This window comes from Leopardus geoffroyi, chromosome D3 (assembly GCF_018350155.1).
Source record: "Leopardus geoffroyi isolate Oge1 chromosome D3, O.geoffroyi_Oge1_pat1.0, whole genome shotgun sequence".
NCBI classification, from domain to species: Eukaryota; Metazoa; Chordata; class Mammalia; order Carnivora; family Felidae; genus Leopardus; species Leopardus geoffroyi.
The window spans coordinates 49,510,598-49,526,761 of NC_059339.1; the positions used below are offsets into that span (position 1 = coordinate 49,510,598).

The following is a 16,164-nucleotide window of genomic DNA, read 5'->3' on the forward strand; positions in this document are numbered from 1 at the left end:
GCAAACTTACAAAATCTGACTTGCAAAAATTATAAAATACTGATGAAAGAAATCAAAGGAGACATAAATAAATGAAGACAAATACAACGTACATGGATTGAAAGAATGCAACATAGGTATGATGTTGATTTTTTCCAAACTGATCCATAGGTTGAATAAAATTCCTATCAAAATCCCAACAAGTTTTCTTTTTTTAAACATTGACAAACTTACTCTAAACTTTATTTGTAAAGATGCTGGAGGTGAAAAATAGCTAAAACTATTTTGAGAAAAGAATAAAGTGGTAAACATTATTTACCCAGTGAAAAGATTTATTGTAAAGCTACAGTAACAAATATTAACCATAGACACATGGATCGGTGGATTAGTATTTAGAACTCAGAAATAGACCCTAACAGATATGCCCAACTGGCTTTTGACACAGATGCAAAAGCAATTCAGGGAAAAAGGACAGCATTTTCAACCAATGGTGTTAGAGCAGTCAGATACGCATAGGCAGCAAAAATAAACTTGGATGTGAGCCTCACACCTTATACAAGAATGAACTCAAACTGGATCACATACTTAAGTGTAGAACATAAAACCACACAACTTTTAGGAGCCATTCTTCATTAATTAGGGCTAGCCAAAGAGTTCTTAGGGCTTGACACCAAAAGAATGATTCATAAAAGGACAAGATGATAAAGTGGATCTCATTAAAATTAAAAGCTTTTGCTCTACAAAAGCCCCTGCAAAGCAGATAAAAAGACACGCTACAGACTGGGTAAGAAGTTTTGCAAACAACATATCTGACCAAAGAATTGTATCTAGAGTATTCAAAGAACTGTTAAAGCTCAATAGTTTAAAAATATAGTTAGAAACTGGGCAAAAGACATATATAGACATTTCACTAAAGAGGATACATAGGTGGCAAATAAATACATGAAAATATGTTCAATATATGTTCAACCATCAGAGAAATAAAAATTAAAACCAAGTGAGATCTGGTCACCGTCTATCAGAATGGCTAAAGTTAAAAAAGAAAATAGTAATAACACCAAATACTGGTGAGGATGCAGAGAAGCTAGATCACTCAAACATTGCTCATGAGAATGTAAAATGGCATAGCCACTCTGGGGGAAAAATTGGCAGTTTTTTTTACAAAGCTATACATATGCTCAAAATGTTCACCACAGTCTAGCAATTACATTCTTGGGCATTAATTCCAGAAAACTTGAAACTTATGTTCACACAAAAGCATATTCTTGAATATTCATGGCAGCTTTATGTGTACTAGCCCCAAACTGGAAACCATCCAGATGTCCTTCAAGGGTGAATGTCAAACAAAGTGTGGGACATCGGTACCGTGGAACACTATTCAGCAATAGAAAGGTGCAAGCTATCCAAACATAACTTGGATAGATCTCAAGGAAATTTGAATGAGTGGGGAAAAAAAGCCAATCTCAAAATGTTACACACTGTATAATTCAATTATATTGTATTCTTGAAATGACAAAGGATAGAAAGGAATAACAGATTAGTAGTTGCCAGGGATTTGGAAGGGATAGGAAGGGAAGTGACTGGTTATGAAAGATAGGATGAGGAATCGTGTGATGTTCCATAACAAGGTAATGTTTTGTACCTTGGCTGTGGTGGTGGGCACCCAGATCTAGACATTGATGAAATTGCATAGAACTAAATACATACATACATACATACATACATGCACATATAAATGCATGGAAAGTTGGTGAAATCTTAGTAAGGTCAGCAGACTGTAAAAACAAACAAAACATTGAATTTCAGACAAGACCATTCCAAGACATTATTCTTGTCAGTAACAGCTGTTACCACACTGTCTACAGAACAGCATCAATGAACAGACACATTAACACAAAAGACCCAGTAGGCTGACTCATTTATTGAGAAACTTGCATCTATTGCAAAACACACCTCTCTATTTGAGACACTCACCTCTTTCTTGAAGGTGCTTCCATTTCTAGTAGTTTGGAATTTAGATAAAATAGGGATATGAGCAACGTAATAGGTTAGTAAAATTGTAGACTCTTCATAGTCCTTTATTCCATGTTAAGAGTATCCCCAAATTTCCCCTATTTAAGCAGGACCTGAGTTATGGTCAGCCTCCCATCCCATCCATCAAGTGTTCTGGAGAATTCCCAGAGGATATCTCATGTGTGTCCATTAACAGTCGTTTTATTTTCTCCTTCTCTCCAGCACTCCTGATTGAAATCTTCTACTCTTAAAAGCCCTGGTTGAGAGCATCTCATGATTGCTAATCTCTTCCTTTAGACTGTTGACATCTCTGACAAATATGCTATGTTCAGTGCTACAAATTCACAAAACTGAGTGCAAAAGGGACATAGTATATATTTTACTACAATGAAATAATGGCCTTCTTTCTGATTCTGCCACATTTATCACCTGGACAGCAGAGCAAATTTGCTGTAATGCTGCCTCTAGATAGTTCCTTGAGCCTTTGCACAGAGTCCCTCTTTGGAAATTAAGTGATCAATATTGGATCTAAGGAACTTAGCTGAGACCTACAACTTAGTGTAGTCTCCATGGTGACTAATATCTGATACTCATCCCATACTGTCCTCCTCATTTTCATCCATCCTCCATGTATCCATGGAAACTTGTTTCTTAATTACTCTTTCACTAAAACAAAATTTAGAATGCTTTCTGCACTCGTCATTTTGATATGTTCCTTCTTATGGGAATTGTGACAAGGACTTAAAATTAATGTTTTAAAGATTTGTCATTGCTAAGACTCTCTGAGGCATCGTAGCATATAGAAATCAACTGCTCTAGGAAGGATTTTAGTGGTGCTATATGGACACCAAGAATGGTCTTGAGATACCAGTATAGTAATTGAAAATCTTCATTTAAAAAAAGAGTCAATTACCTTCAAAATGAGCATATATATCCAATTTACCTGGACAGTCAGCTTTATTGGAAGCAAAATGGCATAAAAATAGCTCATAAGGACAAGCACATACATATCTAAAAAGAATAATTAATTAAATCACATTTTAGAGATAGATGGGACTTTTTTCATAATAGCTTTACTGTAATACAATTCACACATCATATAAGTCACCAATTTAAAGTATAGAACTCAATGGTTTTTAGTATAAAGTGGTCCAACTATCACCACAATCAATTTTAAAACATATTCATCACTCAGGAAAGAAATTCTATACCCATTAACATGAATCCCTTTTCTCATTCTTCTACTCCTCTCCCTGAACCCAAGCAACAGCTATAATTTCTGGCCCAATCGGGGCATCTGTGTGGCTCAGTTGGTTAAGCGTCTGACTTCGGCTCAGGTCATAATCTCACAGTTCATGAATTCAAGCACCATGTCAGGCTCTGTGCTGAGAGCTTGGCGCCTGGAGCCTCCATCAAATTCTGTGTCTCCCTCTCTCTCTGCCCCTCTCTTGCTGGCATTCTGTCTCTCTATCTCTCAAAAATAAATAAACATTAAAAAATTTATAATTTCTGGCCCAGTAGACTTGTTTTTTCTGAACTTCCATGTAAATGGAATCATATAATATGTGGTCTGTTGTAACTGGTTTTCTTCATTTAGCAAATATTTTCAAGGTTCATTCACCTTGTAGCATATATCAGCACTTCATCACTTTATTATGGATATGGACATCTCTTTTTATGAATAATATCCCATTTTATGGATATGCAAAATTTGTTTATTGATCAATTTATGGATAATTGGATTGTTTCCACTTTTGGCTATTAAGAGTAATGCTGCTCTGAACATTGTGTTGTACACGTGTTTGTATGGATGTATGTTTTCACATCTCTTGAGTATATCGTTAGAAGTTGAATTACTAGGTCATGTGATAACTCCATTTTTAACACTTTGAGAAATTGCAAAACTATTTCCAAACTGGCTGCACCATTTTACATTCTTAGCAACAATGTATGAGGGTTCCAATTTGTCTCCATCCTCATATTTGTTATTGTCTTTTTTGTTATAGTCTTCCTAGTAGACGTGAAGTGGTATCTCACTGTAATTTTGATTTGCATTTCCCTAAAACTAATAATAATGCTGAGCATCATTAGTGATGCCTATTTATCATTCATATATGTTCACTTAAAGAAAAGTCTATTCAAATCCTTTGCCCATTTTTTAATTGGGTTATTTATTTATTTATTAGAGTTATAAGGGTTTCTGTACATATTCTGGATACAAGTCTCTTATCGGATATATGATTTGCAGTTAGGATTGTAAGCATTGTTGAACATAATCTACATCTTTTATAAGTGTGGAAACTGAAGGCTAGAACAATTGAGCGATCTATTCAATGATGGCCAGTTGATTTGGGGCAGAAGCAGAACTAGGTCAAGATCTCCTTACTACCAGGTATGGAATGATGCTGCCATTTTAAAAAAGCAAGAGCAAAGAAATGAAACAATGTATCTTCCAACATTTTTATTTCTATACATCAGCTCAGCACTAACCTAAATTCTCTCATGACCCATGAAGTAATAGGTCTAACTCCACTGACTTCTACATTAGGAATCACAAAGAGCTCCTTTACGAAGCTCATTAAACCTTCCTGACAAAGGAGATCTTTTCCACCCAAGCAATATCTAACAGCATTTCCCAAGGTGCGTGTTATTGAATTCTATTCAGCCAGGGATCCATCTTGGTGCCTATAAACCCCTTAAAAGGAAAACATGTATAAAATAGTATATTACTAATGAAGATTGAATTCAGTGGATTAGACCACACAAGTATTAAAACCACAAAAGTAGTGCTGGTTTTATTTCTAGGTGTTAAGAAATACTGTATCATTAAAGCATGTGTGACAGTCTAGTTTGAAAAATATAACAAATTAAAGTGGGACTTCTCAAGAGGGATTCCTTTCTGAAAAGGTCAGCTATAAAAAAGGGAGGAAAAAAAAGATTTCTTACTCCCCAGATTACCAAAATAACATCATTTACTGGTCTTGATGCCCATGTGTGAAGTTTTATGGTGTTCACCACTAAATGTAACAAATGTAGTTAGAAGACAATAAACTTCGAAAAAAATCAGTAACAATGATATGGGTAATAATAAGACAGAAAATTGAAAAAATGTTTGCCCTTTTCCAAATACATATTTTACTTTATTTTCAGGTCAGTCACTTTAGGATAGAAGGTAAAATGACTTTTAAAAATTGTACTTCATTGAATATGTATAACAGAGGTGTTTAAAATATAATTTTTCCAGAAAACAAATGGTCCACTATTCTTGTGAAACTTGCAGGAATGTCTTTGATGAATGTTTCTCATTCTATATACCTAATTGTCCTCCTCACATATGGACTTTGAAAAATAGAATATAATGAAATCTATTTTAAAAGGTCCTTTATTTTTGCAGACTATATTTGTAAATTACTTGGGTATCAATTGAGGAAATAGGTAGGAAGATATTCTTATTTTAATAGAACGGGCACAAATTTGCAGATGAAAAAAACTGACAATGGATTTGTAGGAAGGGTTTGGTAGTTTCTCTGAGAGCATACCAGATCTTGTCCTCCCTGGCAGATGTCTTTTATAACAGACAAAATGTCTTCAGATTATCACATCTGAGCTCAGAGGGAGCTCTGGGCTAACATTAGAAGCCTCAGTCATGTTTGACTTTTAGGTTCCACTTTACAAGGTCCTAAAATCTGAGAGTGGTTTCCATCTAAATGATGCAGTGTTCAGTCTCTCTTTATATCCTTCCTACTCACTTTTAGCCTTTTCCCTGGTTCTACCTTGAAACCCAAAGTGAAAAAATTATTGCTGTTCCAAAAGATGCCAGTAGCTCTTATTACTGCATTTCAGTTCATGAAAACAACATTTTGGAAGAAGTAATGTACTTTCAGGGCCATTTTGGTTCTAGATTTTGGTATGGAAGGACAGATAGAAATAACTAAAAGGAATGTATGTAGAGATAATGTAGGAGTTTTTTTCCAAGGTAAGAATAGGTGTTGAACTTCTGTAGAGAGATTTAAGAGGTATACACGAAGATGTGGTGTTTTCTCTGGTGGATCCAAGAACAAGGAGGAAAGAAGCAAAGAGAAAAACTGTTCTCAGGGATGAGAGGGGCTCCACAATGTGCAGTGGGCGAAGACCCTCAGAGAGAGAAGCCAGAAAGTCATCTTTCTATCTTTGACAGAGGATGACCAAGAGACCATTAGGAACAAAGATATGGGCAGCTGAGTTCTTAGTTTTGCTATTTTGTTAATTCCGTTATGAGAGCCTCAAGTCTTTCCTGAAGCTTTTTAAGCACAAAAGCCTAGTTCAATAGGGCTTAGGGGAATAAAATGTAGGGATCTGCAAGACTAGAGAGAGTAATTCGTGAGAAATACCGGGAGGAGATGAAAGGAAATACCTGGGTAGCAGAGTGGAGAGATAGGTGACAGGCGATATCCAGTTTGCACTAAGCACTTCCTACGCATTCTTACAAATTCCTGGAGAAGGCATGGGATTTGTTCAGTCCTGACAAATGGTGACTAGAGTTATTTGGGAATATTTAAGAGAAAAATAACTCAGAAGACAAAAAAAAATGTCTGGGAAAACTTCGATTGTGTTTGTAAATTCTGAATTTCTCTTGGAAAGCTTGGGTCTTCTAGATCATTTTAACCAGGGCACACAATGATGTGTTAGTCTCATTTCCAAACACAGTAGAAAATAAAGAGGTGAATCCAAGCTGCAGATCCCTTTGTCTGAATTTTCTGATTTCTATTTTTGTTGAATTACCTTGGAGATAATTCTCAGACATTAGCAACTTTCTCAAAAAGGTGATTTCATGGCACAGAGTTTTCTCTGGCTGAAGGAGCAGGGGTTTCATTTAGGTTGGATAGGCTTCATAGTCAGCGATCTTAGAATTATATTAGAAGATAATTCCTTGCTGAGTCAACAAATCAGCATACAATATAAGTGAGACACCCTTTCTGGGATTAAAGCAGCTCTGACTGCCCTAAGTGTACAAAGAGAACATTGACCTTTTAACACTGACCAAGACAGCAGAGGAACAGCTTGGCTGAAACATTTGCAATTTGCAGAACAAGGAGTTGGCATGGCTCCACTGAATGATCATTTGCTACATGCCGTGAATCTCAAAAAAGGAAAAGATCTCCGTTCAGTTGTTTCTGTGGCTGTCAAAGTAAACAGGTCAGATGAATTATTGATAGCCTTTGCATCAGCGAGGCACCATTGGAATGACAAATGATAAGAGCAGTGAAACTGTCATATTCCTATTCCCCAAATACTTTTCACAAATCCCTCCCACCTTACCAGACTTAGATCGCTCTCTAACTCAAGGGCCGTCTTTCTCCACAACCACCAAACCCATTTTTTTTTAACTTCCATTCACTTTACCTCGTCCTACAGCTATCCCATGAAGCCTTTTCCAGATAATCCAATCTACAGTAACTCCCTACCTTTTCAGCCCTAACTTCTATAATGTCTATTATTTGTACCATTAATTAAATTACCTAAAATCAGTAAAGTTCCCATACAGCACCTAAAACATACTAATCACCTACCCTCTCTTTGCCCCTACCTCCCCCACCAAAACAAAAGACCATTGGGTTAAGGCTACAAACCTTCATAAAATTGTTAGTTCCTTCCCTACCTTACTACCCTATGGCACTTAGCTCATGCTGCCACATGTGTGCATTCTAGCCGGTTAAGAATCCTACCTCATATCTTCTTTCTTTTCTTATACCTACCACAGTACCATGCACATCATAGGCAGAGTATTTTAATTATCCACTTGCTAGATCTTCCAATTCCACTATGCTACTGGATTACGGACGTGTTGAACTAAATGTTCCTATAGATCAGTATTATACAAAGGTCCTTTTCTTCATCTGATGCCACCAGAGAAATAGAACAACTAGTGGGTGATGCAAACATTGGCATTCACTTGTGGGTTGTGCCCTTGAAGCTCTATGCCAAATATAAACTGTGTTTCAAGTATGTATTCAACTTTCAGGGATATTTTATTCAAAAACAGGTTCTTACTTTTGGATCTTTGGGTGTAAGTTTATAGACCCTTACAAAAAATATATTAAAAACTCCAAGAAAGTAGATTTATGGCAATGTCACACTTACTCAATCCTGGGAAGGAACTCTTCAAATAATTTTTTTCAAGTTTATTTATTTATTTTGAGAAAGAGAGGGAGAGAAAGTGCAGGGACAGGAGCAGGAGAGGGTCAGAGAGAGAGGGGGAGAGAGAGAGGGGGAGAGAGAAACCCAAGCAGGTTCTGTGTTAACAGTGCAGAGGCTGACATGGAACTCGATCCCACAAACTGTGAGATCCTGACCTGAGCCGAAATCAAGAGTTGAATGCTTAACCAACTGCGCCACCCAGGCTCCCTGTAAGAAGGACCTCTTTAGAAGATTCTGAGGGATTCCAGCTGAGCCAACATTGTCATCTTTTATTCTTAATTAAGAGCTAAGATTCATTGGAGCTAATGGGTGTCAGAAATTCTAGCATGACACATTTCTACCCATAACCTGAGTGGTGAGTCCCTTAAACTATATGGTGAACAACAACAACAATAACAACAACAACAACAACAATGGGAGAGAAAGGACTATTTGTTTAACAGAGTAGGATCTCCATCATCCACCCCTAGTTTGAACTAAATATTTTAAAGAAACGTTTTAGAGCAGAGACTTTGCAGAATTTAAGACACTACTGTATTTCTTTATAAACTAACAACATTTTTTTGCCACATTTAAGGAACTAATTTTAGTTATGTGTACACATAGGCTTAGAGCAAAAGAAAATTATGTACATGTATGGTTGATTTGCCAGAAAATCTAGATCATTCAATTCACACCAAAAGAAAAAAAACATCAAATTTATTGGTCTTGCTCTTGAATTTTTCAGATGATGAAATCTGTGTAGACCGGGGCTTCATAAAAAATAAAAGGGTACAATTTATCAGCTGTAGAACAATTATAAAGACTGATAGCCTCCAGGTATAAATATAAGAAGGAAAAAGCTTCTAAATATAATTGTGCTGTTCCAGTCTCATTGATATCCACTGATTAAAAATTTTTCTTTCCCATAAATGGTTCTTCTTAGTTTATATCCTTCTGATTTCAGATATGTTATTTGTCTCCGCCAATCACGTATCCTCACAAAGCCACTCCTCCAAGTATGCACCTGCCAAAGCTCAGTTAAGGGATTTTGGTGCCTCTGCATTTTGTGTAGCATTTTAAACCTCCCTGCTGTAGTCTTTAGACTTTGGTCTTTAGAGGCACATTTGTTGATACACAATTGAATAATGACACTGAGCAACTGCTTTGCTAGAGAACGCAGTCTGTAACAGAATCTTCTAAATTCATATTTTCAGTTGTTTGCTACAGAGACATACAGATTCACTTTATTACACTCTATTAACTACCCCCTGCCATGCCTTTGGCACTCTAAAACCTGCTTAGCAAAAGGGAAATTACATCCATACATTTAAACTCTCTGTGTACTGGGGAGTTTCGAAGTATAAAATGCATTTTTTAAGTACACCTTTTAAAACAACTAAAATGTGGTGAAATCGTCTTTGAAATGCAACATGACAGATGGACAGAAAACTTTACCAGCATGATGGATGGGTCCTTTATTTATTCCTCTGTGAATGGCTGCTGATCATAATCACTTTTATAGCTTGACTGCAACAAAAAGGATTATTTCTTTTGTCCTGGAATCTCAGGATGAGAATATTTGTTCAGAGGATGAAGGGACCAAATTAGACTGAGCTACTGGGGCATAATAAATTCACAGCAATCACAAGCCAGTGTTCTTTAATTCTTAAGACACTATCAACTTTAAATATTCTGATCCTCTCATAGTTAGCTCGCTTATCCTTTTGTCCTTATTGAATTAACTGCCTTTTCTTTTACATTGTCTCCTGAGGGGACCTCATTTTAAATCTTTTCAGCTTAATTCCATTAATTGGCATATTGTCTGGTCTCATGTTCTCCTCCTGGGTCTTGAACTTATGTTCCCCTCAGTTCTTAAACTCCTTAGCTATATTTTGCAGCTTTGAATGACAACTTGCTCCATCTGTAGACAAAGCATGTGCATTCTTATCTTTCACTTCCAGGCTAATGTTTAACAATGAATTCACAGTCCTGGCAGTTTATCAGCCCATTAAATAAGCCCAAGTGCAGAGTTCCTTGATTTTAAAGCCATCATACTGAAATCCAGGGGTATTGGTTCACTAATTTGAGCATAATTTAAGAGCTAACAATTCTACATTATGGGAAATGGATCAAAGGTAGATATAATTTGTCTCTCAGGTCCTCCTGTCTAGAGCTGAAACGGATCTGGGGTCATACTACCTTGGATTTGTATCCTATGTTTGCCATTTATTAGCTAGGTTGACCTAGCTAATACCTCTCTAACTCTCAGTATTCTCTTCTCTAAAATGGGAGTGAAAATTAAAATTCATTGCAAAACAGTGTCATAATGAAAACTTAATGGGATTATCTTTGTAGGATGCTTAATATAATATTTGGCCCATGGTAAATTGTCAGTGGTAGCTCTCATTATCATCATTACAATTAAAGCCCCGTTGCATCCATGAATGGTGTATTTTTATCCTTCCTGCAAAACGCATCTAAGTCCTGCCTTTTCTAAGACTTCAGATTCCACATGGAGAATGTCATCTTGGGAGATAGGCTTTGTGCAACTTATTTGTCATATAGTCTATACCACCATTGCAATCATCCTTTCTTTTTTTCTTTTTTAATATTTTATTTTTATTTTTCCTTATTTTTTTTAAAGATTTTTTTAAGTCTATCCATTTATTTTAAGAGAGAGAGAGACCATGCAAGCGACCAGGAGAGGAGCAGAGAGAGAGAAGAGAGAGAGAGAGCGAGAGACAGAGAGAGAGAATCCCAAGCAGGCTCTGCACCATCAGCACAGAGCCTGACATGGGGCTCAACCTCATGAATGGTGAGATCATGACCTGAGCTGAAATCAAGAGTCAGACACCTAACTGACTGAGCCACCCAGGCACCACATCATCATCCCTACTTTTAATTAAATTGCAAGCACCTTAAATAGAGAGACCATATCATACCTCTTTACAAATACAGGATCAGCACAAATGCCTCCCTCACACACAAAAGTTGGTATAACTATTTATCAACAATAAGTGCATGAGAAGTCAGAATTTATTTTCATCTTATTTTTATGAAGAGGCCAGCCTGGAAGCAGATTCCCACAGGAGATAGAAGCAAGATTATGGAACTAATTAGAGGGAAAAAGCTTAGGGAAAGAAGAGGAGAGATGAATCTATCATATGAGCCAGTCTTCATTATCCATAGATGATAGAATAATTAAGCGATAAACACAGATCTTAATGCCCATATTCACAATACTCCATTTAATAATTGAACGATCCCATTGCATTCAATCATTGAATACTTTCAAACAGGATTTGGAACACAATCTAATATATATTTCAGAGACCAGCCCATGAAAGAGATTGGTATTTAGCCCACTGGTAATTGTCAGGTGCTTTACTAATAGCATATTAAAACAGGATGCTAAGCTGTTGTTCATCACTTGGACTCTAAAAGAGATTTTAGAGCAGTATCCTTAAGGAGTTTCTATCCTAGATAGATCAAAATTCTCAAGAACTCCAAGCTCATCCAAATTCCTAGGGAATCTCTGTTGATGGCATGGGACGAAAGTGGATTGAGAGGGCTGTTTAAGAATCCAAATATTCTCCCATCCAAGTACTAACCAGGCTCCACCCTGCTTAGCTTCTGAGATCAGAGGAGATCCGGCGTGTTCAGGATGGTATTGCCATAGCCTGGGTGGCTCAGCCAGTTAAGTGTCTGACTTTGTCTCAGGTCATGATCTCAGGGTTTGTGAGTTCAAGCCCTGCGTCAGGCTCTGTGCTGACAGCTCAGAGCCTGGAGCCTGCTTTGGATTCTGTGTCTCCCTCTCTCTCTGCCCCTCCCTGACCACACTCTGTCTCTCTGTCTCTGTCTCTGTCTCTCTTTCAAAAATAAATAAACATTAAACAAATTTTTTTAAGAAAAAAAAAGAAAGATAGAATACAAGTATTCTCAGGGCACTTGGGTGGCTTACTCAGGTAAGTCAATGGCTCTTGATTTCAGCTCAGGTCATGATCCCATGGTTTGTGAGGTCAAGCCCTGCATTGGGCTCTGCTCTGACAGTGTGGAGCTTGCTTGGGATTCTCTCTCTCCCTCTCTTTCTTTGCCCCTCCCCCACTTGTGCTCACTCTCTCTCTTAAAATAAATAAATAAACTTAAAAAAAAAAAGAATCCAAATGTTCTCCAAATTTGAAAATTTAGAGGTTGGCCTTCGTTCAGTGTATCATGGCTCAATCTTATTTCACCTCCATTTCTTCTCCTTAACATATCGCTTTCAGTATAAAAATACGAATAGCCAAAAACGAATTCAAAGATTTCATATCATCTACTTAGAAAATCACGTATTTTTGATATTGTAAGTACAAATACTTGAATGGAACTAGATTCTGGCCCTTGAAATCATATTAGACGGTCATTTCTTACAAATTTGAATGGATGGCAAAACAACTTTCATATCAATATGGAGACCGTAGAAGAAATAAATAGTAGTACGTCTATCTCAGGCTGGTCATTTCACAGAGTCAAGTGACAGAGATAATGCAATTAGCATGGAGGACACAATCCTCAGATGAGCAAATCACCTTGACTTTATTTCAAATCCAGAGGGTCACCTTAATATTACTCATGGGGGGGGAGGTCCCAAGTGGATAATAAAGACAGGCAAGAAAATCTACAATACTGATTTAGAAAATGACTTTAAATGCAGGCATCAGAAATGCCAGACCAAGACTGTTACTTTGGGGATGAAAGAAAAAGAATAAGTAGAGGGCTGGGGATAAAAAAAAAAAAATACATATCATTGAAGCAAAGATTATAATAACAAATATTCTGTCTGGCTGCATGTAACAGAAGCACGACTAGTGTATCTTAGTTGAAAAGATGTTTATTTTCCTCATGCCATGATGTGGCCAGAGTAGGGCACTCAGGTTTTGTATGGTGTTTCTGCAAAGCCGGAAGGAGCCAGATTCCTCTCTGCTTCTCCGCCGTTAATGAACAGCTTTCATCCTCATGGCTGCAAGCTGCCTGCTCCATCCTCAGGCAGAGAGAAGAGTGAGAGAGCAAAAGCAAAGGGCAAAAATGCAGAAAAGATACATGCCATTTGAATGTTCTTCCTTTAACAAGCTTTCCCGCAAGTACCTTCCAGTAACTTCTACTTACATGTTGTGTGTCCCTTGGTGGGTATCTAGGGAAGCTGGGTTATTCATTTAGGCATAATGTCACCCTAGGAAATACTTAGAGCCCATTAGGGAATAGGAAGGAGAGAAAATATCCTGGATAGGCTACTGATAATGTCTATCAAAAATGTCTTGTCGAGGAGCGCCTGGGTGGCTCAGTTGGCTGGGCATCCGACTTCAGCTCAGGTCATGATCTCACTGTCCATGAGTTCGAGCCCCGTGTCAGGCTCTGTGCTGACAGCTCAGAGCCTGAATCCTGCTCCAGATTCTGTGTCTCCCTCTCTCTCCGCCCCTCCCCAACTCACGTTCTGTCTCACTCTATCAAAAAATGAATAAGCTTTAAAAAATGTTTTGTTGACATTTTTTCTTACAGTGAATAATGTTTTTAAATTATTTTACAAGTCATGCTGTCTTGTGAGTAATAGATTCGGAGACCCAAATGAAAGTAAAGTTGAATGTCTCCAACTTACTCCTCCCTAGGAGTTACTTCTCCTTCTAAAGAGCAACTTGAATGATCAAATTTCCCTCCCCTCATTCAATCCCCCTATTTCCAAGGATGCCTTTTTTGATCACCTTATTTAAAATTATGACCTCATCTCACCCTGTTCCTGCCCTTTATTACACTTCCTATACTTCTCCTTTGCACCACTCCCCACCTTTTTTATCTTCTAAAGTTCTACATGACTTTCTTGCTTATTGTCTGTCTTCTCTCCCCCCTTAGAAAGTAAGCTGCATGTAAACAGAGACTTTTTTTGGTCTCTTTTGTTCACTGCAGTCTAGGTAGTTCTGGGTGTAGAGTTAATGCTTACTACATATTTTTGAATGAATAAAGGAAGTAATGAAAGGATTACAGTGATTACTAATACAGTACTTAGTTTAAAGGAAGCAAAGACAAAAGTGAGACAATCTGAGACCTTGAGTACCCTTGGTGTGTAAGCACTACGTTGAAACCCAATGATGTTGGCTTTTTCCAAGAGGTGGATGTTGCCAGGCATTGGATGCTCAGAGGGCTGAATTCAGTTAGATGATGTTTTGAACCCATGAAAGTCTATACTTTCAACTGCTAGAAAATTATCTTAAAACATGAGACTTTTTTAGAGAATTCATAGATCGTGGGTGCTTTGGAGAAGGTTTTGTGATTCTAAAATCTCTGAAAGCATTGTGCATTTGGTTTGAAAACTCATCTGAACTTGACCTTGCAATAAAGGGCATATTTTAAACCATCTAATAAATAAAATGTACCTGCATTTAAACTTTTTCCGTACAAAAACGTTAAAAGGAAAGGTTTCAAAACATAAATCCAGCACCCAAGTGAATTGGCTGCAGTTTTATGATCAACAGTAAAAGCTGTCATCTGGTTTGTCAATTATACACAAACTAGAAGGTCTACAAGGAGGTCTCCACACAAAGGACTTTAATGACTCACAAAAAGTCTACATTAGAATATGTGTCAAGGAACAGCTAATTAATAGGTGCCTGGGAAGGAAAGACTGACATTAATGTAAATTAATGACATTATGGAATACGGTGACAATCTACAACTGAGGATTTACATAATCAGTCATTATAGCTCCTGGTTGTCTCCCAGGTCAATAATGTGCAGTTTTAAGGCATGCTAATATGTATTTACTCATTAAGTTACAATGGCTTCTAAGAGAGAGTGTGGGTCTCTAGTTGAATTAATTCATATTTAAATTATAATAGCAGATAACTGCTTTACAGATTGGAAGTACAATACATAAATTCAAAAATGTAGATTAAATATAGGTCATGTAGAAAAGTCTTTGTGTTTCTTATTTGTGTTATAGACAGTTTATGAGCTAACTAAACCATCACGATTAGAGGCTCAATTGAGACTGCATCTTAGATCTGTATTTGTCTTGGATTACTAGAAAAGACTGCACAGGGTATCCTTGGCAAGCATGGAGGAGGTAAAGGGTAGTGAGTCTGGAGGAAGAGACGCATTTGCTACCTTTAATCTGGTCATAAAAGCACAGCAGAGTCTGAAAGCAAAATGCCAACTGTGATGACAACAAATTATTCCAGGTCCCAGGTATTTCTTGTTACCCTTAAAAGTGAAAAATCCCTAAGTGATAATTACATTTGGCACTTTGAAGTAACTAGTCTAACATATATTTTTTTTGCTTCTAAATTACCACAACGAATCACAAAAAACGAATACAAAATGAAGCTTGCTACTTTGAGGAGGCCAATCATATTGACCTACTTCTTTATATAAATCCAATGCTTCCTTAACAAGGTTCTGGCCAGACAGACTCACCTCTCTACCTATTGCAATAGCAAATTTCCTGTGTCCTGCAATTTGTTTTCATGTTTTCAAAAATCTCAAGGGACTATGCTTATGGCAAAGTCTTTACAGCCCAACCCAGAACATGAAAGATATCGTCATTCCACTGGTCATTGCCAAAGTCACCTACGCACAGAAGTTAAACACTGACTTATCTCACTGCCAGTGATAGAGGCCAGATTCCTGCTTTTAAAATGCACATGAAATTGGGTAGATTTTTCTCTTAGAAGCCAAACAACATGTTTTCAGGTTCCCCAATGGCTCTGTCTTTTTGGATGAATGGCCTCTCCTGCTTCAGAGAGGTCACATAGCCCAATGTGGGGCAAATTTATCATATCATAATGCAAATGCCTTTTAAATAGGCTGCGAGGCAATGCTGTCACAGCATTTGGCTGCACCAACACTTCATTTAGGGATCAGCATTAATCCCTCATTTGCATGGACACTGACTTCTCTCTCAAATGACATTAATAGGCATTATAAATCTACTTTTTACTTGCTAGCACTGTGCCAAGGTATAATGCTATGGGAAAGAACTATATG

The 16,164-nt window shown here is 37.3% G+C and overlaps 1 long non-coding RNA gene across 1 annotated transcript in view; it reads right to left on the reverse strand.

Annotated features, from left to right (window-relative positions):
* LOC123588147 overlaps positions 1-11,834 on the reverse strand; it is a 79,617-nt gene extending 67,783 nt beyond the window's left edge. The window contains exons 1-2 of the long non-coding RNA XR_006707732.1: positions 11,763-11,834; positions 1,703-1,754 (exon numbers count right to left, since the gene is read on the reverse strand). This is a non-coding gene — a long non-coding RNA (uncharacterized LOC123588147). The remainder of the gene's footprint in view (positions 1-1,702; positions 1,755-11,762) is intronic.
* Positions 11,835-16,164: the final 4,330 nt, after the last annotated feature.